This window comes from Cygnus olor, chromosome 2, assembly GCF_009769625.2.
Source record: "Cygnus olor isolate bCygOlo1 chromosome 2, bCygOlo1.pri.v2, whole genome shotgun sequence".
Taxonomy (NCBI): domain Eukaryota; kingdom Metazoa; phylum Chordata; class Aves; order Anseriformes; family Anatidae; genus Cygnus; species Cygnus olor.
The window spans coordinates 65,848,917-65,875,786 of record NC_049170.1 but is presented as its reverse complement, the minus strand read 5'-3'; the positions used below and the strand labels follow the sequence as shown (position 1 = coordinate 65,875,786).

Genomic DNA, 26,870 nt, shown 5'->3' with positions numbered 1-26,870 from the left:
TTTCTAATTTTATCCCTGCACAGCCACGCAACATCCTTATAGTCCTCTTGAGTAGCCCGCCCTCTTTTCCAAAGATTATAAACCCTCTTTTTTCTCTTAAGCTCGAGCCACAACTCTCTGTTCAGCCAGGCATGTCTAGTTCCGCGCCGGCTCGTCTTTGGGCAAATGGGGACAGACCGCTCCTGAGCCATTAAGATTTCCTTCTTGAAGAGTGCCCAGCCTTCCTGGACTCCTCTGCCCTTCAGAACCTCCTCCCAAGGGACTCTGCCAACCAGGGTCCTGAACAGCTCAAAGTCTGCCCTCCGGAAGTCCAAGACAGCAGTTTCACTGGTCCCCCTCCTGACTTTGCCAAGAATAGAGAACTCTACCATTTCGTGGTCACTCTGCCCAAGACAGCTCCTGACCACCACATCTCCCACCAGTCCTTCTCTGTGAACAGATGGTCTAGTGGGGCACCTCCCCAGGTAGGCTCACTAAGCAAACAGTCATAGCATTAATACTTAGGAATGCAGCTCTTCAACACTTTTAAAAAACTCATGTGGAACATGCATCCTTCTCATGAAAAAGAGTGCTACAACTTAAGAAGTCACTTGGACTTTAAAGAAAACTATCATATAGCCAAAACTGGAAAGTTGCACAACTCACGTGTGTGGTGGTTTTACTCGGGTGGGCAGCTGAGCTCCACCACAACTGCTTTCTCATTCCCCCTCCTCAAAGAGGAATGGAGAGAAAATACGATGAAGAGGGCTCAAGGGTTGAGGTAAGGATGTGGAGATCGCGCAGTAATTATCGTGATAGGCAAAACAGACTCAGCGTAGGGAGATAGTAAGATTTATTACCTATTACTAACAAGCTAGAGAAGTGAGAAACAAAGGAAAGAAACCAAAAGCACCTTCCCCCCCATCCACTCTCTTCCACCTCATCCCCCCAAGCGGCGCAGGGGAATGGGGGAATGGGGGTTATGGTCAGTCTATAGCGCTTCTCCGCCGCTGCTCCTTCTTAGTCACTCTCATCCCCTATGCTGTGGGGTCCCTCCCACGGGATGCAGTCCTTGCTGAACTGATCCGGCATGGGCTGCCCACAGGCAGCAGCTCTTCAAGAACTGCTCCAGATATGGGTCCATACCACGGGGTCCATCCCTCAGGAGCAAACTGCTCCAACCTGGATCCCCCACGGGCAGCAACTCCTGCCAGCTCACCTGCTCCTGTGTGGTCTCCTCTCCACGGGCTCACAGAAACCACCCCTATGGCCCCCTGCTGTCAAAACCTTGCCACGTAAACCCGCTACAATGTGGCCCAGAACCACATGAGTATGTAAGTCAGCTAACAGAGGGCTACGGCTGATTATGAGAAATTTTTCCAAACTTTAGTCAGCCTATTGCATCTACTTTGTCAGCCTCTCTACTAACAATCCAGTAAATAAATTAGACACTTAGAACCCTATCTGATTTTTTTTTTCCAAAGGATAGGTAAGTACAAATGGTTAGTTTGAACTATGCTTTATTGTACAGTGAAAAATCTGCATAATTATGAAAAAAATAAAAAGGGCGAGATTCTGACTGCATGATCATATTAGAATAACTTTGCATTTGCTCTGATATAATTTCAGAGCAGATAGAATATTGGCAACAAGCCAGCCACAACTCATTTACTGTGCTCACACCAGGAGTAACCATAATTTAGCATTTTTACTATGTCCCCTTGGATAATTGTTTTCTTCCCACTCCCTCTTTTTTCATTCTATTTCTGCAGATCTTAGGAAAGGACATTCTATGAAAGGGAGTGACACAACCCGTGTCTTTTATTCTTCATTCAATTTGTTCCTTCAGTAATGGTAAGTTTTCATAGAAATGTAGTGCTGGAAGAATGTTTAAATATCCAGCATAAGCACCTGCACTGAGGCAGACTTGACGCAAATAGGCTGACTGATGCTAATGGTAAAGACCCAATCTTGAGAACAGCTAAGGTCACTGCAACTTGTATTGACCTTAATAGATTATAAATCCTGGGTCTGTAAATAGTAAAGTCTTCATACCTCCTGCTTAGTGTTAAAACATAGTCCAGGCAACTGGTTCTATAAATCTTTCACTGGTGTAAATAAAGCAATTACCTTTGACACAAACAACCTCAGCACACTCAATTAAAATAGACCCTTTCATATTCAACACGATACAGGACTACATCATTAGAAAGGACTACTTCACTTAAAAATATGCGTTTTCTTTCTGTGTAGCTGGTCTCTCAATACTGATATAATAGAACCCTAACACATGCATATCACCTTTCTCTTTGTCAAGCTCTTCTGAACTCCTGCATATACTATAGATGAATGTGCACAGAGGTCACTGTAGCTTCAAATTAGTGCTTCATCTACCCCTTTAAGACCACTTATTTTTTATTTTCTCTGCAGTTTCTCTCCCAAATTCATCTTATATGCAATTTCCCTGTCACCAGTTCATCAGATGGCCGTGATAGCTTTTTTTTGTTTGTTCAAAAAAAAACCCAAACAATAAAAACAACAGTTTCTATGAATTTCCCTATTCCTATCTAGCTACTATGTAGTCCTTTAGCATTTGCACTAAAAATAAACCGAATTCAAAGGTTTATTCAGTGCTCTGTAAGCATTACTTACAGCTTATTACTTTAAGCTTTTTGTTCCAATGTTGAAAGATGGAAATTTTTCATTCCCCACACCTTAATTCTGAGATTGAACTTTACCTTTGAACTGAGGTGATCCCCTGAGCTATGGTACTTTATTTCCCAGAGCCACTGGAGTAATTGGAGACAAGAACTGCAACTTTTTCTTCAATAGCCAAAGCATTACTAACAGAAATCAGGTCAGAACTGATGATATCAAAGTGTATGACTCAGCATTTAGGTTTTGTTCTTCTTAAGGGCTTCTTTAGGCTAGCAAATGACATGAGGATTTCTCAACAGTCATTCACAGTGTTCTTACCCTAGCAAGATCTTGCTCTTCTTGAAGCACTTACAAATATAAGGTAGGTACTCTGAAGGAAGGCATTTTGACTTAGTTACACTTTTTGTTTTACATTGTTTTCATCATCCTGTTTAACAGTCTTTTATCATCCTAACTCAATAGGAATGCAAGTGTTAATTAACCACAAACTGCAACATAGAAAAATCAGAATATATTTTACATTTTTTAATTTTAGGAGAGGTTATGTTTTATGTTTAGGAGATCACCTGAATCACTTCTGAAATCAATTATGATATTAATTTTTGAAAATTCAAATATCTTTATATGTTACCATGACATAAACTGCTATTAACCTCCTGACATGTCAATTACTAAAGAAAAACATTTGTTTCAGCGGGACTGTGGTTATGCACACCAATGGCCATAAAGAGGCTTTTTTGCTTTTAAGGTCATCGTTGAAACAGAGGCCATGACTGGGGGGGTCTGTGCTCATTGCAAAAGAACATGCTCTAATCGCAGCATGACCAATGAAAATGAGATAGACATAATGAAGAAAAAGCACCTCAGATTATCTACTAACTAAATCTTATCTTTTGTGAAATGGATATAATACTGGCCTTTCAACTGTGTTTTTGTTTGTTTTTCTTTTTTTTTTTTTTTCTCCTTGGGGTAGCACACATAATGACTAAAAGGTAACAACATTATTTTCTTTAATAATCAGAACAAGGCACCACAAATTACACTTGATAGCCTCAAATCGAAGCTACAAAAGTGAACAACAAAACACAGTTCAAATACAGATGGCCTTTTTTCCTTTCAGGTGTTGCTTTGTGGAAAAGGACTGGGTGTCATGGTGGACACCAAGTTGAATATGAGTTAGCAGTGTGGCCTTGCTGCAAAGAAGGCAAACAGTATCTTGGGCTGCATTAGGAGGAGTGTTGTTAGCAGATCAGGAGAGGCAATCCTTCCACCTCTGGTATTTGTGAGGCCACACTTGGAGTAGAGGGTCCAGTTCTGAGCTCCCAAGTACAAGTGAGACATGGAGCTACGTGAGAGAGTCCAGCAAAGATGATGAAGCCACAAAGATGATGGGGGGTCTGGAGCACCTCTCCTGTGAGGAAAGGCTCAGGAAGCTGGAACTGTCCAGCCAGGAGAAGTCAAGGCTCAGGGGAATCTCATCCATGTCTATAAATACATGAAGGGAGGTTAAATGAGGATGGAACGAGGCAATGTCCAGTGGTGGCCAGTGACAGGACAAGAGGCAATGGGCACAAACTGGAGTACAGGAGGTTTGCTCTGAACATCAGGAAGCACCTCTGTACTCTACAGGTGACTGAGCACCGGCACAGGTTGCCCAGAGAGGTAGCGGAGTCTTCCTCCTTGCAAATTTTCAAAAGCCATCAGGGCATGGTCCTGGGCAAGCAGCTCCAGGTGCCCCTGCTTGAGCAGAGGGGTTGGACCAGATGATCTCCAGAGGCCTCTTCCAACCTCAACCGTCCTGTGATATGCTGTCTGAAATTTCTGTCAGGCATCTCTCAAACAAGATCTGATATCAGATTGGGATTTAGGTCGTTAACAGAGACAGTAAAGATATGTCTCTTCTCAACATCACACCCTTCATTCTTGGTTTCAACATCCTCAACAGTGTAATCATCATAAGAAATAGAAATTACTCTTTTTCTGACAATATTTCTAGGCTATTAAAAACACATATATTACAGGCACAGTGAAGGAAACATATGTTGTTTGACCCAATTGGTATAGTCATAATACAAAAAAAGTTTGGTATTTCATATAGAGGGCATACACAATTGCCTTTACAGGTTGCAGATATAGTCCCATACAGAGAAGTAAAGAGTGACCCATACCTAACAAGCTGACAGAACCTAGTGAAACCTATGTCTAATGCTGGCTTTACTGAAGACACAGTGATTGTTTTTTCCATAGTCTGTAGTTCTGCCTTCAAAAGTTTTTTTTGTTTTTAATATAAGATACTCCTGTGTAAAAGAAAGCTACATCCAAAAACATTCACTGTTCTATTATACTTTTCCTTTGAAGCTGGCAATGAATACTGCAAATGAGTGATAGGAATATGTCATAGTACTAGAATAAATGACGGAGGTGATTAGCAGTTTCACTCTGGTTTTCCTAACCAGCACTGACATCTTACTTGCAAAGACACTTTAGAGATGCATCTACAGTTAGCTAAATTCGCCTTCTGGAGCTGCACAGACATCCTCTAAACTCTTTTTAAGCACAAGATCAGAAGCGATTGTAACTTTTTCAGCATATGGAAGGCATAGGCAAGTACAGAGTGCTACCTCCAGTTTCCATTTTTAATCATTCAGGACTACAAACTAAGCCATATAAGTGAGAGAAAAATTTAAACTACAGCTTAATTTTCCATCAAGTCAAAAACCAAAAATGCATGTGAAACTTTTGCCTCTGAAAGAAGTTTGCTTCAGAGTTGTGCTGGTTCCACTGACTGTTTTGGTTTCTCTGGTCCACAGTAGGATTTCTGCTCAACAGCAACCTTCCTACAACAAGGGAGGGCCTCTGATCACTGTGCCACACATGGCATGCTGCAGGCTTGAGCAATTTTGCAGAGTGATGGCCAGGCAGCCTCAACTTTACCTCCACCTTGCCAAGAAAGGAGGAGGGCCTATATAGTGTTGTTTGCAGAGCAGCTGGGAGAATTTGAGTTATTTACACAGGTATCTGCCCACATCACTGGGACTGTTGCATATGTGGACTCTCAGAAAAACTGGAGAGAAAAGTTATGAAAAATTTTCACTTCACTCTGTTACAGGATGAAAAAAAAATCCATGCATTTCTCTTTTCCATGGAACAGAACTGCAAAATAAGGATGGCCAGAAAAGGCAAAGACTGCAAGTCACATGACCTTAAATTTTGTGCTTAAAATAGACAAAACAACTTCATTTGAATCTCGTAAGGTTGGTATTCAGCCAACATGGATTAGCATTTTTGAGTGTTCTTAACTTGAGTGTCCTTAAAACACAGAGAGTCTTGGTCTTTGCTTACCTGATGAACAAATAATATTGGATAAAAATGGCTATGATTAAAGTTTCAGCATTTCCTTGCTTATCCTTCCAAGCACCATCAGCACAGGTGAGAATGATTCCTCCCTCTCCAGGGGTTTGCACTGTATTGTATACAGACATTCATGTTTGTACATTTTAATTTACTAAGAAGTTCTACACCTCCCTTCACTATATTTGCTTGTTCTACAGATGATAAATGACTCTTCTATAGACCCTTTTGGATTGCTTACTTGCTTTTCCACAGTTCAGCAAGATTGATAGTGACACTGTGATAAGGTAGCTCTTCTTGGTAAATCATTGTGTGGGGAGAGTGTTAGAATCAACATCCAGCAATAAGTCACTGTGTTGGTTTCATTCTGACACATATACTCAGTTTAAATACAGGTAGGTTTTATGGTTGGACTTCATGTACACATTTACGTAGGTTACTAGTGATTATGTAAAACTAATACAAATTATGATCTGTTGGGAAAAGCTAGAGGCAGTTTGTGGAAACATCCATATAAGAGAAACATCCAATAAAGGACAAGAGCAGGACTTCAACAGTCAGTTCAGGACTAAAAAGCACGAAGTTTTGATGCACTGTTTGCTCCCAGCACAGACATTCACATAAGTTATTTTCAAAACTACAACCAAGCGACTGCTTCCATTTTCTTCCATAGAACCTTCTGGACACTCATCACTTTGACAGAATTCACCTAGCCATACACTCCTATTTTTGACAATCCTTGGCTTAGTTATTATATATGAAATTCATCTGTGCTACGCTCTTCTTTTATAAGGTCTTCTTTAGAGAGGGTGTAATCTCAGTATCTCAATAATAACGTATAGAAATTTGCTTAAATACAGGAAATCAAAAATATTTTCAGTTATATAATTTTTATCTTCCTCCACTTACAGTACTGGAAGCACCGTGTCTCCAAATTTCCTGAAGCAGTATCTTTTTAAAAAATTCTTTTTGTTTTAAGGACACTGTGTGTACTTAAATACAAGGACTCCTATTCTCCTCTCAGTCTGTTTCTTACATGACATTTTGTTCTCACCTGGACTACATTTAAGAAAGCAATTTTTCAACATTCTGTAAGAAAATATTACATTTAAGATGAATAGATGAACAGAGTTCTAGCTGAAGTTTCTTGCAGGATAAACACATTTTCAGGAGGGTTTGAGGACTAACTTGATTAGATTTAAACTCAGATCACCTTAGAAGAGGTTGTGATTGGCATAACTTATCTTCTTAACTATCACTTGGTTTAGAGTCAGGCAGACATTTGATCAGCAAATGGTTGCAAGTGTCACAGTTTAAATCAAACCATCTCTTCTGGAAGTTTACATTTAGCTGGTGAAGTTTGCACTGAATCAGTGAGGAAGACTTGCAAATTCTTTTCTGCCAACAGGCCAAAATAGGTGATAAATTCCAGTACGACAACAGTGCACAAGTTTTGTTGGGGACAAATGACTGTTACATCTTTAGCCAGAAGCATCTGCTGGGTATGTCTGTGCCTTGGTAAGTTGCTCCCCTGCTTCGAATAGTGCATAATGGTACTGCAATCATACTTACAATGGGTGTTTTTACATTGCTTCTGGCACAGACTTTAATATTAAAGGTGTTCAGAGACCACCAGGATAGAAGAATGTGGTCAGAAAACAGGGCAAATGTTAGCCTCTACAGAAGGGAGTGGGAATGGCAATGATAAATCCCAAGTAAAAATTGGCTCTTGGTATTCTGAGCAAAAAGCTCGACTTGATTCCTATCAATAAAAAGCAAAGCCAATTGCAATTCACGGCATTCTAGTGAAACAGTCTGTCAGACACTCAAGCTGTGCTTTACTCAAACACCTACACATAGTTAAAGATTTGCTCCTCTCTCTGGGTACTCAAAGCAAAGACTCCTTTTACATCAAAATTCTATCCAGAGGAACTTTTCCTATATTGATCATCACAGTCAAAAGCGGAAAAGATTTGTCTGATGTCTCATTGTGGTCAGCTAATGAGGTTGTCCTGTTCTACCCTTTTCCGGAACAAGTATTCCCACAACAAGCAACGTATTAAAGGCTGGGGAGAAGAATTAATCATAGTTGAAAGATGGACTGGTGGGCTATAGATTCTTTCAAGGAGAAACCAGTTCTTAATTCTGTTCATCATCTGTCCTGTATCAAAACTTTGCCTTTGAAGCCAACAGATGCAGATATGAACTCCCAGCTCTTTGATGAATTTGAAATGAAATAGGCAGAAATACAGTGAATATGTTCTTATTTTTAGAAAAGGTCTTCAGAAAGTTAGAAAAATGTGTCTTATGTGTCCTTTTTAGTTGCTGAACTCTCCAACAGAACTTACTAATAGGATACTTTAGTTTAACTGGGGCAAGAACTGGCCCTTGCCAGCCAGCCTTCCCTTCTGTTCAAACTTTAATTAAAGGAAAAAAACAAGTCTATTGCATTTTGTAGTTTAAATTATAGAAGCAATCTGCAGTGCTAGTGACAGAACAGCTACTTACTCTCTTGAGAACATCAATGTTGTCTTCTTACTACTTTAATTTAAAGAACTGCCTGTGTATTGCTGCTTGAAAAGAGTAAATAACAATTCATCCTGAATGTCATATATTCAGATGTAGGGTTCTTTACCTTATCTTTGAGTCTGACAAGATGCCAAATGAAATTCAAGCTTGTTTAATTTCATTAAAATTATTTCATTTGTTCATTTTGCTACAGAATAAAACCACAAATAAAGTCCATGATTCTTCAGAACACCACTGCAATATCTGAGGAAATTACAGAGAACTCTCAGCCAGGTTTCTTTCCTGTAGCCTAATCTTTCAGACAATGTGCTAACCACTACCAATCTGACTGTAATGTACATAATGTACTAAGCCATTAAATATGTTGCTCAGATATTCTGAATCATAATAGGTATGGTATAAAAATACAGGTAAACAATGTTGTATGTGTAGTAGAAAAATACAAGAGGAAAGGAAGCAGGTGGGGTCTTGTGTGAGGGTCCAGAGCAGAGATGAGGGGAATGAGAGGCAGGACTACAGGACCAGGCCACCTTGGCAGGCTGATGTCACACTCCAACTCCAACCCTCCACCTAAAGGGTGAACTTCTCCCTCTACCTTTTGGAACAGCACTGTTATTCACTCCTTCTAGATGAGATGAAAGAAGCCTCATTCTCAAGCCAAGGTCTCTCACTGAAGAGTCTAGAGAGCCTCATGATATTGAGCAGCAATATTAAAGATGTATAAACTTTTTTAATGCAGTCTGTCAGCTGGAATAAGGTAAAATTCAGCAAACCAAGAGAAGCTGGGTTTACATTACAGGGTCCAGATTACAGGGTCTGGTAATGGGAAACATCCAAAACCTCTGGAAATAATAGGTGCTACCTACCCCCATCTATAAAACTGATGCATGAAAGGTGCAGAAGGCTGGAAAAAAAAAAAACATCGGCTTATCTCAGGGACTTGATGCTTGAAGAGTCACAGAATGGCTGAGGCTAGAAGGGACCTCTGGTATCATCTAGTCCAACTGCCACTGCAAAAAGCTTGATCATGTAGAGCACATTGCCTAGAACTGTGTCCTGCTGGGTTTTGAATATCTCTAAGCATAGAGACTCCACCACCTCTCTGTGCAACCTGGTCCAGTATTCAAACATTCTCACAGTAGAACAGTTTTTTTTTTCTTTTTTCCTTTCTTATGATCTGTTCTTTCTTACATTCTGATCAAGTTTTCTGTGTTTCAACTTGTGCTCATCATACCTTTTCCTGTCACTGAGCACCACCAGAAACAGTCATACTCTTTGTTACATCCTCTCATCAGATATTTGCAAGGAATAAGATTTCCCCACCCCACACCTTATCTTCTTTAGGCTAAATAATCCAACCTCTGTCCACTTCTCACCATATAAGAGATATACTTGTCCTTTGATCACCTTTGTGGCCCTACATTGGGCTCATTCCAATAACTCCATGTCTTCCTTACACTGTTGGCCTTCTTTGCTGCCAGTGCATATTGCTGGCCTTTGCTCAATTTGTTGTCCAGTGAGACCCTTCTCATAAAAATGCTTCTCTGACATGGAGATTAAATACAGCCCACTAACAGTCCTACTTGATTTGTCCATTAGATTGTCAATATTGCTGCCCAGTAAGTGGACTGTTTTGTTGACAACTCCCAGATAAATTACAGAAAAACTTGGTGTTAAATGCTAACAGAGACTTAGCATGTTCTCAGCTCCTGAGTCTCCAGTATAAAAGGAATGCACTTTTCAGACCCACAGGAAGGGCTCAGTGGGGACTAATGCAAACTCGTGTGAACTCACATAGTAGTAAAAGGATCCACATAAATGAAGTCCTTTATAAACAGGCTTGATTGGTGATGATGCCCTTGTCACCAATATGTTAGCTACTGAGTAGTTCCATTAAGCATATCCCTATTCCCACCGGGCCGCTACAAACGTATTAAAGAAACCTGCTTGGGGCCATAAGGTGATCTGAACTGGACAGAAAAAACATTGTAGTGCTCTTACTATGCCCAATAATTGACTCAGCATCTTCAAATAAATAATACAGAATATGATTATTTCTATTGCCCATAAGGGTAAATTTGAAGAATTAGTAAAGACTCTTGTTAAATATCAATACTTGCTTCATCCTGTATCCCTAGCATGCTTCAGAGCTGTACACATACCAGCAAAATAGCTTTGTTCTTAGTTCACAAAGTAGTGTTAATAATGAATGTTTATTACAGTAGCACTGAATGGCTTCCTGGAGGCTTTCTCTGCCACTAATGGTGGCAATTTTAGTCTTCTTTTTCTGTGTGAACTTGTACAAAAAGGAGCATTAAACATATTCAGTAGCGTTCATTCATGTGCAGCTTCATCAAGAGATTCTACAAAATCCCACACTGGGAAGTTTTGGGGTGGGTTTTTTTTGGACTAAGAAAAGGCTCTGTAGCACATACTGTATTCCCCTTTACGTGATATCATTGTCAACCTAGTTTGCACACAGATCTGTAAAAGAAGGTTGGCACTGGTAACCTGCCAGGGCAAAGGTGCTTTCTTTCCACCTGCTCCCATCAGATTCTCCCATCAGATATTTGTAAGGAATAAGATTTCAGTGCAGTGAAGGACGTTTCAATCTGCCAATTCTTACATTCCTAGGACCAGGACACAGTATTTTATGATAAACTTGGCACAAAAATTCCTTAGTTGCATTCTTCTGGCAAGCTCCACTACAACAGGTCAGGGAATCAGGACATACTGCTACAGAGACCAAGAATTATAAAAACATCTCTTACATAGCGATTTATGGTCCATGAGCTTGTCTGCTGTAGCTGTTTCTCCCACTCTGTTTATTAGGAACCATAGGTCTTGGAAATAGGTAACATCCTCTTTCCATTATCGAATTGTCTAGATAGGACAGGAAACCAGTCAAAACAGCAGAGAAGAACAGATTGTGATATCTCCAGAATACTCTCAGATAACTGAGATAAAGAGATGATACAGCAAACAGGCATGTAATTGCAGTGCATCACATTAGTGGGGTTGATGCTAGGTGGTCATTACAGGTGCTATTTTCTATTTAGAAAACTACCGTAGTCTAATGATAAAGCCTGTCTTCTTTCCATTACAAAGCAATTGTGAAAGTACAAAGCATCTGCCCTACCATTAAAGTAGCTATGTTCTAAGGCTTTTGTTTTCAGCTTTTCTCCTACTTTGGTAAATTGTCCAAGTTAGATAGAATGCAAATAAGGATCCCTACACTTCAAAACACATCAGGTCCTCTGCTTATTAGGATTTGTCTCTGCATTTGAACCTCTATCAGTAAGCAGCATTTGTGCCTATAATTTCCAATAAGATGTTTAGGACTCAAATGTAACAGGTAGGAGTTACATTTGTATTATTATTTGTATTTTAATGGTAATGATTAGGTTCATTTGTTAGAAATTTACTCTAATGGGGATACACTGGAGCTTTGTCATCACTGAGTACTAGTGCTGCCGTACATCTCCTTTTCCATCTACAGTGAGGCCACTGTCTGCCTGGGGATCCCTATAAATGAGCCTGAAAAGTCATATATAGCTACTGTAGATCTGTACACAGGATTCCCTCCCCCCCCCGCCACAGTCCCATCTTCACTGTGGGAAGAGTTGGGCTTGACTCCCAGCGTTGCTTCCACATCAGTACTCAGTTTTGTTCCACTTACGCTTACCAAAGGCTTATTTGTCTCTGACTCTAGACTTGAACATCCACAAATGTAAAGGAAATTTAGGTCAGCACGTTGTATCAAGATCATCTCATGTGATACCTCTACTTCAGAAAGTCCAACATATCAGGTTCACTGAATATATTGAAAGAATAAATAATTCATTAAATCAATTACCCTCTCCCACTTCCAGGCAGTGCTACACCATAGTAAAAAGGAAACTGGCTTCATATTAATATCCTAATTATAAATGCTTTTAAAAGATTAATGTTTAATACACAGCTTAAGTATTATAATCAATTCTTACAGATATTTTGGAAGTCCAGAAAGCCAATAGCTTTGTTATAAATTTGTTCTGCTGTACCTGAAATTGATAAATTATGTAACGTTCAGGTTTGTAACATCTAATAATTCATTTATGTCATTCATAAGCCATTCAGAAATCAAACATCAATATAATATTAAAAATGAGAACCTGTTCTACTCTAGTTAAGATCCTTCACCATATTTTCATTACATTGGCATCAAAGTCCTATCATTTCATGCCTCATATTACAAAATCACAATCACTGCATGCTTGAGGTTGGAAGGGGCCTCTGGAGATCATCCAGTCTATCCCCCTGCTCAAGCAGCATAAATCCAGTTGCCCACTATCTTGTCCAGGCAGCTTTTGAAGATCTCCAAGAACAGAGACTCCACAGCCTCTTTGTGCAATCTGTGCCAGTGCTCCGTCACCCTCGCCATGATGTTCACCCTTCCTGATGTTCAGAGAGAACCTCCTGTGTTTGTTTGTGCCCATTTCCTCTTGTCCTCTATTGCTACCTCATTCTCTCTCCGCTTAGAGAAGAGTGAGAGTACAGTATTTTGGCTTTTGATGAAAAATTTATTTACTTTCACTCCTGCAAATCTTAAAGACCATTTAAGAGAGACTTTTATTGTTCCTTGCTCAATCTGTTCCCTATCACTTTTCCCTACATGGAAATATATGCAGTAAAAGCCCTGTCCTTATAACACCAAAGTCTGTTGTCGTACAATATTATTCTTAAACATGATTTGAATCCTGACAGTACATGTGGGTAGACAGCTCCCAGTGGGAAAATAACATCCACATCCAAGTTAAAACATCTGGCAATTCTGACTTTTTTTTTTTATGATAGCCATGAAAAGTTTACTTGACTCTCTCATCACTGAAAGAAAGGTAATACTGACATTTTGATCAGGGATTCTGGTCAAGCTCCACCTCTATTAGTGAAACACTCATAAATGGCAAGAACAGATTATAAAAATAATTACATAGATATAATGGCCATTTGTGAAGCAATTATAGTATTGTACAGCAGACAATTTCTAAAAACTAAAATACAAAGCACATATTACATGAAAAGTGAAGTGGCTAATGGAGAAACACTAGAAATTAGTGGGAAGTCGGCCTCCAATGGAGGTACTATCTAATAAGATTTCGTGAGAATCAGATTGAGTCTTTACTATAGATCTAAAAACTGCACCTGCAACTGAAGAGACTCAGACAAGGAACTGAGCTGAGCTCTAACCATGTCTGGGGCAAAGGAGGCTAATGTGACACTTAAGAACCACCCTACAGTCTGTGTTAAATCTGTGTACAATATCAGTTAGGTGATTAACACTGAAGAATTGTATTGACTTTTTTTTTTAAGGACGTACAAGATAATACAAGATCATAAAATCATAGAACAATTTCTGAAAGTCATTTATAAATTCAGGGAGGTATCATACACCATAAGACCTATAGTATTGTCGCGTTAAGGGGTGTAGCCGATTAACTGTTACGGGTCCGGTTGGGGGTAGTTCACAATCACAATAGATCACAATCACATAGGTAGTTCACTGTCACAATCACAGATTCACCAATAACACATTAACCGATATTGGTCTGGTCAGATTCAGAGCACTGAACTATCACGATCACAGATTCGCCAACAACATAACACACCCTCACTCTAGTCGCGTTCAATGAGAACTATCACAGCTAGGAACAATGCAGTTAAGTGCAATTTATTACAGCAACACGTACACAGGTTCTTTGGATTGCCGGTGATAATTTACTGTCTGCAAAAGCAAGCTAGCATGCATGAAATACACAGGTGCACAACCTGGAAATTAACACACTAAAAAGCACGAAGACTGTATAGAGATTTCTAAGTTTCTGCAGAGACACCCAGTATAACCAAGTGTTCAAATCTCACCCAAAGGCATCCCAATGGGGGGAAGAGAGGCTCAGCCCGTCGACTGATCCCAGGAGTCAGGAGGTCCTCGGGATGGCGTATTCCCTCACGATGATATCTCCCCTAACGATGGTATCTTTCCTGACATCCCCTCTCTCTTAGGCCAATTTATATTATTTTCTATCTTTTAGGTGGAGCTTGAGTGACTCTAGTCAAGCATATCTTAGTTATGATTGGTGAAAAGTTTTCCTGTCTCCGTTTAAAGGAATAGGCTCCAAGAAATTCAGAGTGCATGCTCAGTGAGGGGTGGTTGCACCTTGGAGGTGGGTAGCTTTTGAGATGGAGGTGCGTTTTGGTAGTATAATGATATTATAATGAACAAAAGTACACTAGAGTACAGCATTTTGTCAAAAACATGACAGGTCGTTGGCTCAGGGTAGCAAAAGCACAGCTTATCAGTCTTGGTGTGCACAAGAACAGTTGAGTCCCCACCTGGTCACAGAGCCTAGCCGCAGTGTCTCCACTCCGCTCTACGCTCCGTAATGTTCCTTAGAATCAGCACACCAGGTTCCCCTGGTGCGATAGCATCTAAGGTTGGAAGCTTAGGGAATGCTCAGGTAATGCAGCTACGCCCTACCCTGAAAGCCTCTTCAATGCTGTACATTTTCTTTAAAATGTGAATATTAGTTTTATTTTCCTAGTTACTTTAGGCAATTATACCACAAGTATATATTTAGTCTACTATAACGTTGTTGCATCTGACAGAAACTAGTTGACCTCAAAATGAAGCTTAAGGCCCAAATTTGTATCTGAGAAGAGTATTACCACCTGGAATATACAAAAGGAGTCAGACTATATTTCAGAAGTCATCTGGCAACAACTACAGACTGTTTGGAGGATGCACTATAACTAAGCTCTTCAACTCACTTTAATTGGTGATGACTTATGGACTAATACACTCAAGGGGTTTGAATAAATAATCTAACAGTCTTTCCTCACCTTGAAAGCATTCCTCTTTACAGCAAGAAGAATGATTTCAAAGATGAGAGTACTAACGTGCAAGATCATCACAGAGCTTATATACTTGTAAAAAGATATATAGCCCCATCTCTAACTCCTCATAGCTGCAATAAATCTTCATCTGGTAGAGGAAGAGTTGCTTGTCCACTACTTCTTGCTGTGATCAAGAGAACACAGAAGGAAGAAACTGTTCCAGTTTTGTTTCCCTCTTCTGCAAGAGTGGGTAAGAAAAGTCACATGAAGCAGTAAGCTTCTATTCACAAACAGAGAAGAACATTCGTGCTCAGGGCATAAAAACACTCTCCATGAAGGCACTCATGCATAAGTGTACTGGTTTTGGCTGGAATAGAATTAATTTTCTTCATAGAAGCTTGCACAGTACTATGCTTTGGATTTGTGAAGATAACATACCGATGTTTTAGTTGTTGCTGAGCAGTGCTTACACAGCATCAGGATCTTCTCCCTCCCCACCCCTTGTATTTTTAGACCAATACAAGCAGCTAAGACAAGCACTTAGCCCAGTGCTCACAAAATGAGCCAGTTTAGATTACAAAGACATCAGGTTTTGCACTCAAAGATCAAGTGCTTCTGACAAGTCAGAGCCAATGGCAGTTCAGTAAGTGTGTAATTGTCCACCTAACCTCTTCAGTGAAGTGCTCTGAACATTGATCTTTTCCTTTAGTTGCCACAAGTATAATTGCTTTCCTTGTAAAAGCAATTCTAAACTTCAAACATACTCAACAAAAAATAACTTATGGACTAGTTTGATGTTCCTTTTCCCTAAGATAATAGGATACTTTCAATTATGTCCCCTCACTGCATTACTTAAATGCTACCTGTAAAGTAGAATACTCAGTTACAAATATTATAAGGGAAGCAAAGTAAGGAAGAAAACATTTGCTTCATAAGGCTGTGCATGTATATAAACACAGAAGTAAAATACATACAGATCACGTACTCCCTGAAGGAACAGAGAACTACAAAATATGTAGTATTTCTTTCTATCAGATATACCTGTTCACAGATTATTCAAAACATCCATGACTAAACATGACTGGGGCTATCAGATTCTCTTTAACTATAGCTTACTGCAGCACAGAAGCATCTCAAAATACGTTCTTGAAAATCATTTGGGATACATAGTTCATTTTTCTCTCTCCTGCATTAACTTTCTTCAGTATTCTAAATCCTAGACAAAAAAGTTGATAGAAAAAAATCACAAAAATATTTCTTAAAGCACTCGAATAATAATTTCTATCCTTTTCCCTGATACATATATAATATGTGAATAAAAGATGTCAAAGAAGAAATGGAAGTATCAAAGATATCAAAATAACAGATTTATATTGGAAATCAAAAAAAATATATTTATATTCTGGTTTAGCTCCTTTAAATGTCTGGATATTATTGTCTTTAATTATTCCTAAAAAATCTCTACAATTTAGAGTAAACAACTTAATTCTCAGCCTTCAGGATAGCATTTAGTGTGTACCTTAAAGTTTCTTGACCTTTGTGAGATGCTGAGTATTTATGGGTTGGAATGCAGGTAGATGTCAGCTCCATACTCACATCAGTTTAAGTGGAACAAAAGTAATTGGGACAAAAATAGCCAACAACAGAAACCAGGTTAATCTAATATAGTAATAGGGTCTAATTTTCCTTCACATATGTCATTCAACAGAAGCAAAATTAGATTGATATTAAAGTAATGTTAAAATCCTTAAAGGTTGAGATCCCGTAGGAGGTAACAGACTCACTCTTACAAGAATCAGAGTTTAACATCAAGTCAGCACTGTGACTAGAGTTTGCATAACAGTAACACTTGGAACATCCTACAGAGATTATGCCATGCTTGTAACTTTGTGTGAATGCATTACCTCTCAAGGTCTTGAGGATCAGCCTTTTCTCATTGAAAGTTTCTCTAGCAAAATAGCCCAGGAATGTTATGAAAGCCAACTGCCATTAATGAAGTGCCTTCATCCAGATAGATGCACAACTGTCTTTGGAAAGCCATCAATTTCCCTTGCTCTAGACCTTTGCACTGTGTGCTCAAGCATTACGTTCACCATCCACTCTGCCAAAGGTCTGCCACATATGGTGGGGATCATAGAATCCTAAAATTCAGAAACTTTCATCAAGCCAGAAGCTGTCACTGATACAAAGGCTCAACAGAAATTTCATGAAAAGCTACACACCTGGAAAGCATAGAATCACTGATTCATAAATCAGTTCATCAAAGTTAGGTAGGTTTTAACATGAAAACATTGGAGTCAGAGCAGTGATCCATCTCCACAAATATTGGCTGGACTTCGTATGTGCCATTCTTTACCTTTGAGTAATATTCATGTAAACTGAGTATTTGGGAAGCTTATGAGAAAGTGTTATATACTAGATATGTTACTGACAACACACTGTTTTAAAGGTTGATATGTAACAATAATGAATGATATAAAAACCACACAATATAAACTGCTTACACCTATATAAACACATTCATTTCCTATTCAAGTAAGCTAGATGTTATGAACGTCTTTGCCATTGAAGGACCCCTGTTTATGTTGTAAGACATTTCACTCTGGTCTTAAGAACCACTCCAACCAAAAACTAGTCCAGTATCTTGTTAGCATCCTGACAGTGGAGAAAACTTGATGCCTGAAGAATATAAGAACAGAACAATTATATTGTTATAATTCTCTTCAGCATAATTTCCCTAACTCTCACAGTCAGCTTGAGTATTTACTGATCCAGACATTTTATTTTTATTTTTTAACATATTCAGTTGTCATCACTGGCTTTTTGCTCAATGGACTTGTCCTGTCTCCCAGTTCAGCTTCACACTGGATAAAGGATCACAACGTTTCATTTTGAACATGGTAACTGCTAGTTTCATTTGATGACACTGTAGTTCTTATTCTGGAGAAGACAGGAAGGCAGTGAACAATTGATATATCTTCATCCTCTCCATGGCACCCACTAGGGAAATCAGAATTATAACCCCCACTGGCAAAAAGGCCAGGAACCAAATAGACATCATGAACTGTCTGCTCTCTTGACATGCATGTTGAGAAACATGACACGCAGCTTTTCCAGATTGTTTCCTGAACCTAATTTGAGTGAACAACGGCTATACAGAAGTCAAATACCCAAACATCTGTATCAGCTTCCTGTCACTGTCAGAAAGATGCTTTAGGTAAAGCAATCTTTACTCCCATTTCTGATCTGCCTCCCTGAATTTTAAGTGTATTTGTCTATGTTATTCACTACATACACTTTCTTTAATAGGTAAATAGAGATGAACTTTTTTCGTGTGGAATTTGGCAGGCTTCCCTTAAATGTACACTTTATGATGGAATTAATTGCATCCTAATGACAGCACCAACTAGATCTCAACTGACTATAAGAGATGCATAAGCTGCGCTACACAGAGTGGCCCTACTCCTAAATTCAAAGATCATACCATCCCAAGCCTTAAGAGTTGCTGAGGCCAGAGAGTGGGCTTACAAAGGAAACAAGAATCAAATTAAAGTTTGGCATGGGTCTTCACAAAGCTCACATTCTCAGTTTTAGAAACTCTAGTAAGAGCTAAAAAGGATGAGGAAGGGGCTTAAAAGAGTGCCAGTTAAAGCCCTCTTGATAGAGTATGGGAGGAAAACCTGTGAAAGGAATGGAAAACAATAAAAAGAGTCAGACTGTAGCCCACGGATCAATAATTTTATCCTCCCTAAGACTTGGTTAGATATAAGGTGGAAGTATAAGCCTGAGGAATATAGAGTTACCTTGAACCATAGGGTTATGTAAGCTAAGTTGTTTCCCAACCATTCATTACCTGGTACTTGATATAAAAACGATGACACTTTGGCTCCCTGTAGCAGAGCCAAATGCCTAGACAACCTGCCAAATCAACAGAAAGATATTCAGCTGAATTTTTTTAACCACTCCAATGATATAAGGCATGCTAGATTAAAGAAATCAATTGCACTACAATGAAGCTTTACATCTGAGAATGGTCTTACGTTTATGGAAGCATTATCCATTGACTATTGTGTATACTTCATTAAATAAAGAATGCGTTACTACATCTCTCCAGTCTCTTTCCAAGCTATTTGCTAATATTCTCATAAGTTTTATGAAATGTTATCTGTAAAATAATGTCCTTGTCTCTGATGTTTGACTGTATAGCACGATCTTTGCCACAGAAGTGTCAGTGTCTGCTGAAAACAGAAAAATAAGCAGACCAGAGTAAAAAGATCACATGGTGACAAGACAGTCCCAGAAAACTGTCAGTCCCTGATAAGGACATTGAATCCTCCCAGGAACTCTCCTGTATCTTTCTAAAATATATTTTAGAAAACATTAGACTTCAAACTCTTCACAAAAAGTCTTCCTTCTTGCAATGTATTATTCACAAAATATTTTGCTTATTTAAGAGCACTAGTAACCTAAAAGCAGTTTTTCAGCTATAAAATCTAGCTTACGCAGTCTAATGCAGCTTCTCTGTACTTCCCCATGGCAATCTGTTTTAAATTTTTGACCAATGGATCTCCACTGCTGCAAATAGGAATTTCAAATCCTCAGTTAAGCACCAAAAATTATACAGATAGCCTGTCCAGAACTCTCCCTCCCAATCCATGGTGGAGTAGCAAAACTCCAAGATAGAAACTATTCTCAAAACTTATGCCAAGGAAATGAAAACTCGAGTGCTATTGCAAGTGTTTGTAACATCAGGGAAAATCTGATGTCATAGTAATTGTGATGACATCAACACATTCATTATTCTAGTAACAGAAGTGCTTCATATATTGTGGATTGATATGATCAGTTTATGGCACAAAGGACAGACAAGCATGGCTGGCAGATGAGAGTACCCTTGGATGCAGAGCTGTTTGCTTCTCCTGCACTGTGCAGTAAACTTTGCATAGCTTAACCAGGAGAGACCAACACCCACCTTACTTAAAGCCACTCTCTATAACTACCTAAAAGATGAGATCTGCCCTCAGCCTCCTCCTCTCCAGACTAAACAGCCCCAGCTCCCTCAGCTGCAACTCATGTCTTGTTTTCCAGTCCCTTCATCAGTTTTGTTGCTCTTCCCTGCACATGCTAAAGCAAGTCACTATCCTTTACCTAGTGAGGAGCCCAAAATTGAGCACAGTACTGGAGGTGTGGTCTCACCAGTGCCGAGTACAGAGGGGTAATCGCTTCCATAGTTCTGCTGACTACATGATTTATGATGTAGGCCAGGATGGCACTGGCCTCCTTGGCCAGCTGGGCACACCACTGGCTCACATTCAGCCGGCTGTCAGCCAGCACCCCCAGGTCCTTTTCTGCTGGGCAACTTTCCAGCCACTCGTCCCCAAGCCTATACCACTGCATGAGTTTGTTATGACCCAAGTGCAGCACCCAGCACTTAGCCTTGTTGAATCCCATACAATTGGATGCAGGCCTTCAATCCAGTCTATCCATATCCCCCTGCAGGGCCTTCCTGCCCTCAGGCAGATCAACACTCTTGCCCAACTTGGTGTCATCTGCAAATGCACTGAGGGTGCTCTTAATCCACTCCTCAAGAGCACCAATAAAAATCTTAAACACAATTGGGCCTAGTGCCAAGCCCTGGGGAACACCACTGGTGACCAGCCACCAACTGGATACAACTCCATTCACAGTGGCCCTTTGGGCCTGGCCACCCAGCCAGTTCTTCACCCAGTGAAAAATACATCCACCCAAGCCATGAGCAGCCGGTTTCTCCAGGAGACTGCTGTTGGAAACAGTACCAAATGCCTTGCTAAAGTCTGAGTAAACAACATCCACAGCCTTTCCCTTGTCCACTAAGCAAGTCATGTTACTGTAGAAGGAGATCAGGTTAGTCAGACAGGACCTGCCTTTCAAAAACCCATGCAGTGGGTTTCTGTCTGATCACCTGGTTATCCTGTATGTGCTGTGTGATGGCACTCAGGATGTTCTGCTCCATGACCCTCTCATGTCTGAGAAGTCAGACTCATATGCCTGTAGTTCCATAGATCCTCCTTCCTGGCCTTCTTGTAGGTAGACATCACATTGCAATCAACTGGAACCTCCCCAGTTAGCCAGGACTGCTGGTAAATTATTGAAAGTGGCTTGAGAGCACTTCCAGTTACACTTATTCATGTAACCACTTCATACATAGGCATAAAATATCAACTTTGAATTCTCATAATCATCTCCAAAAAAGGAGCAACCCGCATGAACTGACAGTATCAAAGAAGGGTCCACTAGCACATTCACACTGAATGAGATACTGAAAAAGATACTGGTAAGAAAAATGGTACAGAATATGTCCAGGAGAACATAGTTCCATAGTAATGTTATTTACAGTGAGCCTCATTAAAACTTCTTCACATTCAAAGAATAAGTCCTACCTCACTAACCTATTATTTTTATCATCTGGAGTGCAGAGCTCTCTGATAATTTTGTATTCTATCTATTGATATTTGAAAATTTTTTAAGTATCATTATGCAATAGTTAACAACCGTTTGCATTCCCAGTGTTGCTGTACCTACATTCAAAGGTATGCTTTGTGCCTTCTCTTGAAAAGTATAGCTTCAGTGTTTTTGCAGCTCCATTTATTTTAAAATGTCATCTTAAACTGAAACATTTTTACTGCTGGACAAAAAGAAGAGCTAAGAAATTTGACTTCTTTTCCTCAAGTTTCTGCGAAGATTTTTCCAACAGCTCTAATAATCATTATAGGAAGCTAGCAAATTAGATCTAGAAAAGAAGTCTCTCAAGTTAATCAGAAACAACTTCACTGAAATGTTAGTTTCTTGAATAAACTTACTGTTTATGTTTTCACATGAAGAAGCAAACAAAAATCCCTGCTTGAGGTGAATTTTAAATGTCACTTTTTTTTCCCTCTCTAAATAATTTCTCTTTCCACTCATTCTTTTTCACTAAAACTGACATCCACCTAAAGCTGGCTTGCTACAGTTGACAAGGATTCTTAAACAACAATGGTCACACAGACTTCATAAATCAGAAACTTGTTTTATTCATGCTGTTCATGCTTCTAGCTGTAAAATATTAAAACAGGATCTGTAGACAGGTGAAGAGATAAGGAAGAAACTAAAAAAAAACACAAGGAGTCAGGCTCTGCTGAAATCAATTACACAAGCACTAGGGCCCAGAGTATACTTGACAAGTAGTTAAAGTTTGACTAAATCCTTTCTTTTGTCAATGATGCTCTCATCTGAGTTGCCAAACTGAAAGGCCTCACCTATAGCCTAACCTGCCATGGCACCACTCTTCTAATTCCTGTTTTTAGCAGTTCTTGGGTGTTCATAAATATGGTGAAGATCAGTTCCTTAATATAAAATCTCATCCTCCCCTCAAAAAGTTTCTTCCTTGCCTGAGTCCAGCTTTAGATCCTTAGTGAAGATTCAACTGAACAAGTTTACTGCTACTACTGGAAACTTACTGTAACTTCCTGAAAACTTACTGAAATCTTCCCAGTGATGTGGTTTGGAAGCCACTCACCTGAGCAATGCAGATATGAGAACCTGCTCAGAACAAGGTTATGATAAGCAAAGGCTGTTTGCTTGGCATACCATGTGGCATTAACTTCAGATTACATAAAGTTGAAAAGCTGGGGCCAGAACTTCACAAGGATATGTGATGTTTGAACCACAGACAGACACATCAGGTCAGAAAGTGAATTTCAATGACTCCAGCTTTGTACACCAGCATAAAACAGAGTGAAAACTAACCTACCACAAAAGAGCGACAAGAAGTAATGCTACCTGACCCTGCAAATGAGGTACTAAATCGGGCCAATACAGCAGCTGAGACACCACTGCTCTGAAAAGGAGGCAGGACAGCTGTAGAAGGAGTGTCCTAATGCTGGAAGGAACTGAGGAAATGCTAAAATTCTCTGTTATGACCCTGGCGTCAGCACTGCCTGTGATGTGGGAATCTCCTCAGAGCATTCTCAGCCAAGCAGATGCTTTAGTGTCCTTTTTAGCCTCAAACATTTAGGAACCTATCAACCTGTCCCCTTATAATAATTTAGGCACCTCTTTTTTGAGAGAAAAAAATGCTCCTTGCTTTCCTGAAATCCCTAGAAGCCAAACTTCAATTTCAAAGTCAGAGGTTACATTTGCGGTGCAGGTAGGACTACCATACAAAGAACTACATCAGAGTAGGAACAAAAAACCTAGTCTTCTTTGCATTACTTTTGTATCATGTCATCAACATGCCAAATGTATCCTTAAACAGTAGTATTGTTTAGAAGAAATTATGAATGAAGTGCCACTCTTGCTAAGCCGAAGGCAAGTTGATGAACAAAGACAGGAATGTGTCTACTACATAGAGAAGAGAACATAAGAAGGTCAGAGGAAGAGGAGCTTCCATTCATATTTATCTTCAGTTTTAAAGGAAACCAATTTCCTAAATACTTCAATCTAATTTGCAGATGATCTACTTTAGTGAATTTTAATACTCAGATTGCCATGCATGCCAAGTAACTGTCACAATATCATCAGCAGGATTGCTGGGTTATCCAGGCTTATTCCCACTTCGTTGGGAACATCTGGAGCTGGAAACCACTGCAAACAGAAAAAAAATATGGCATGACATTTTCTCTAACAGATGTTTAAATAAAGAACAGAATTAAGAACACAGATGTCTACCAATGGGGATATTTACTTTAGAAAATAAATATTGTGTTGGAGTGCTTGTGTTTGATATGTTTAGGCATAGAAAGCATGTGTTAAACAAAGGAAGATCTGCTTTGTATTTTTGGGCCTTCCCTACAGAAAGCTAAAATATTGCTATAAGCAGCCACAGCTCCCGTTGCTGAATCTTGGAGCAAGTCTAGCTACATATTCAGAGCCCTAGAAATAGTCAGTTCTAGGAACTTTCCAGACACAACAGTTACTAAGTTTTCATGACAGCTTGCTTAGTCCTCTCCACCCAAAATTACAGTAACTCCAGAAAATTTCATGGGGGGGGGGGGGGGGAAGAGCTTCATAAAAACAAAGCAGTTTCAGTATTACAGAATATTTTAAAACCACAGAACTTTTGTTCCTAAGTGCTCTTGAAAATTCTACCCATTTTTCTTTGCTGAACCCACATTGACTAAACATGCTTCTAATTGCTCAAAAATAAGAGTTTCTCATGTGTAGACAAATAAGATAACCTGAAATAAAGGAATTGTATTGTTAGCTCCATAATTCTGAAATTGCCAGCTAGGCACATCTGTAATATAGGTTGATAGTTAGACAGTTCACAGATAGTTACACCAGTGCTCAATCATCCTCATTTACCCAAATTCCAGTTTTAAAATGCAGTGTCTCAAAGCAAAAAGTCCCTGTGTTCATGCACTCTCCATCATAGTCCTTGGTTATCCCTCATGCAAAAGGGACAGGATGTTCTCCCTGTCCTATTCAAGAAGAGCCATATTTGTGTCCCTGTCTTCTCCTATACTAGGTCTCTTCATACATCTCCACAAAGCTACATTACTTTCCCTCCCTCCTCTTGCAGAGATTGTGTTTAATCCCATTTATTGCATACCAGCCTCTCCTCCTTCATCCACTTACATCCATAAGTCTTTCTGAGTAACCCTCTAAATCTTTCCCACATAAGGCTCACCTCTCCCATAATTCTGTCCCCTCACATCAAAACCACCCAGTACGCCTCAAAACCATCTTTGCCCAGCTATTCTTCCCCCTTGCACTCTATACAATGTCACTTCTCCTGTCCATTAGGAGACCTTGTGAGGACTCTACACCTAGCCTCACCAAGGATCTCTTGCCATATACTTTAAGGAATGGTTCTGCTTTCTGCAACTCCCCAAGCTCTTGCTTCTCTGTTTGGACACTTCAGGTGTCAACAACTAGCTTGCTAATTTGCTCACCAGAAGCAGCTTTGAGATTGCTAAAGAAAAAAAGCATAGGAGAGCCCTGGGTCCTTCTGTGTCTTGATTTTTACCCTTCTCTGTAAAGCTGACATGTTGCACACTGATCACTCCCAGAAAATTTGCAGTAGAGAAGTTAATGTGGACACCACAGTTTTTGGTACAAGGTAGCTGTCCTTCTGGACATATACTTTGTACTGTATATGACCATTTCCTTTTTTCAGTTAACTGTTAAGCTTAAACTTAACATCATGAAAACAGCAGTTAAGCATCTTTGCTATATCCACATTTCTCTTTCAGTACTCTAAGAAAGGGCACTAATGGTTACTCCAGCCCTTAGAGTAACTTTAATGCTAGAGGTTACTCCAGACTCAGAAAAAATATCTTGCTACTATTACTATTCTCTTATTATTTGTCACGTATTATGGTCAGAGAGGCAAAGCTGAAGACACAAATCCAGCTACTGCATGCAGATAAACAGTCCGTGGGTTTGAAAGACTGAGAAACAGACAAGATCTGCACTGACAGAAAACAGTTGAAAAATTATGGCAAATTTGCCAGCACTGAGACGTAAAAAAAACTCTTGAGAGGAGAGTATTGTGTTCATGGTATGATTTGCTGAGATCACTGTGATAATGTATAACAGACTCATCCTGCCTACGTTGCAGAAATGATCAGTTTTAGCCTTTTAACTATTAATAATAAAAAAAAATAAAAAATAATAATTAAAAAAACCTCCTCCAATATTGCACGTTCTCTTTTTAGCATAAATGTTACTACCTTCCATGGGAGTGAATTCAAGCACCTCATCACTGATTTTATTCTTACAGAGCTCCTTTTCCACTCCCCCCCACCCCCACCCCCGCAGGACCCCTCAGCCTTCTCAGAGATACTCCTTGCAGGAAACCTTTGCAGCTGAGGAAAACAACAAAAAATACAGCATTTGAAATGGGTTGTTGGAGTAAATAGTGTTGCCAACATCTTATTGCCAAAGACAATTTGCACAGAAAAATAAAAGCTAGGTCAGATTCAGAGTGATAGGTATTTAACAATTGGAATCATTTATTCTTCTCCTTTAATATTATTCTCTATTCTTCCTTTAAATTCACCATATCTTTTGTCCTTTTTATATGAAACAACATCCTAATTTGTTTGAACTTTGTAACCATAAGAAACTAAAAATACCAACAGATCTCCAGTGTTACTTTACCTACCGGAGAGCAGTAAGAGCAGAACAGCTCCACGAGGGGTGACAAGCCAGGAGCCAAAGATGACAACCAGGGCACACTCCAACAGGGTTTGGACATGGCAAGCAACATGGTGGTGTTAACAGGGTTCATTGACAGTCCCAGAAAGAGCAGGGTAATTAACTATTTCCAGGGTCTAACCTGGAGGCCATGCAGGAACACCAGGAGATGAGACCAGAGATAGAACCGAAGAAAACACTGTAGCATGGGCCTAATAACTATCCAAGAGACAGCACCAGGGAGAAGCTACCTAAAATCCTGGTCCAAGATCCCTCGAGGAAACAAGGCCAGAGGCAGGACTGAAGATATGGATACCTGTTTC

General features: G+C 39.6%; 1 long non-coding RNA gene across 1 annotated transcript; it reads right to left on the bottom strand.

Moving 5' to 3' along the window:
* Nucleotides 1-1,494: 1,494 nt before the first annotated feature.
* LOC121064798 lies at nt 1,495-26,870 on the bottom strand. The gene is made up of 3 exons (XR_005816692.1): nt 26,799-26,870; nt 26,516-26,689; nt 1,495-4,122 (listed from the first exon to the last, which is right to left on the bottom strand). It is a non-coding gene; the product is annotated as an uncharacterized LOC121064798 (long non-coding RNA).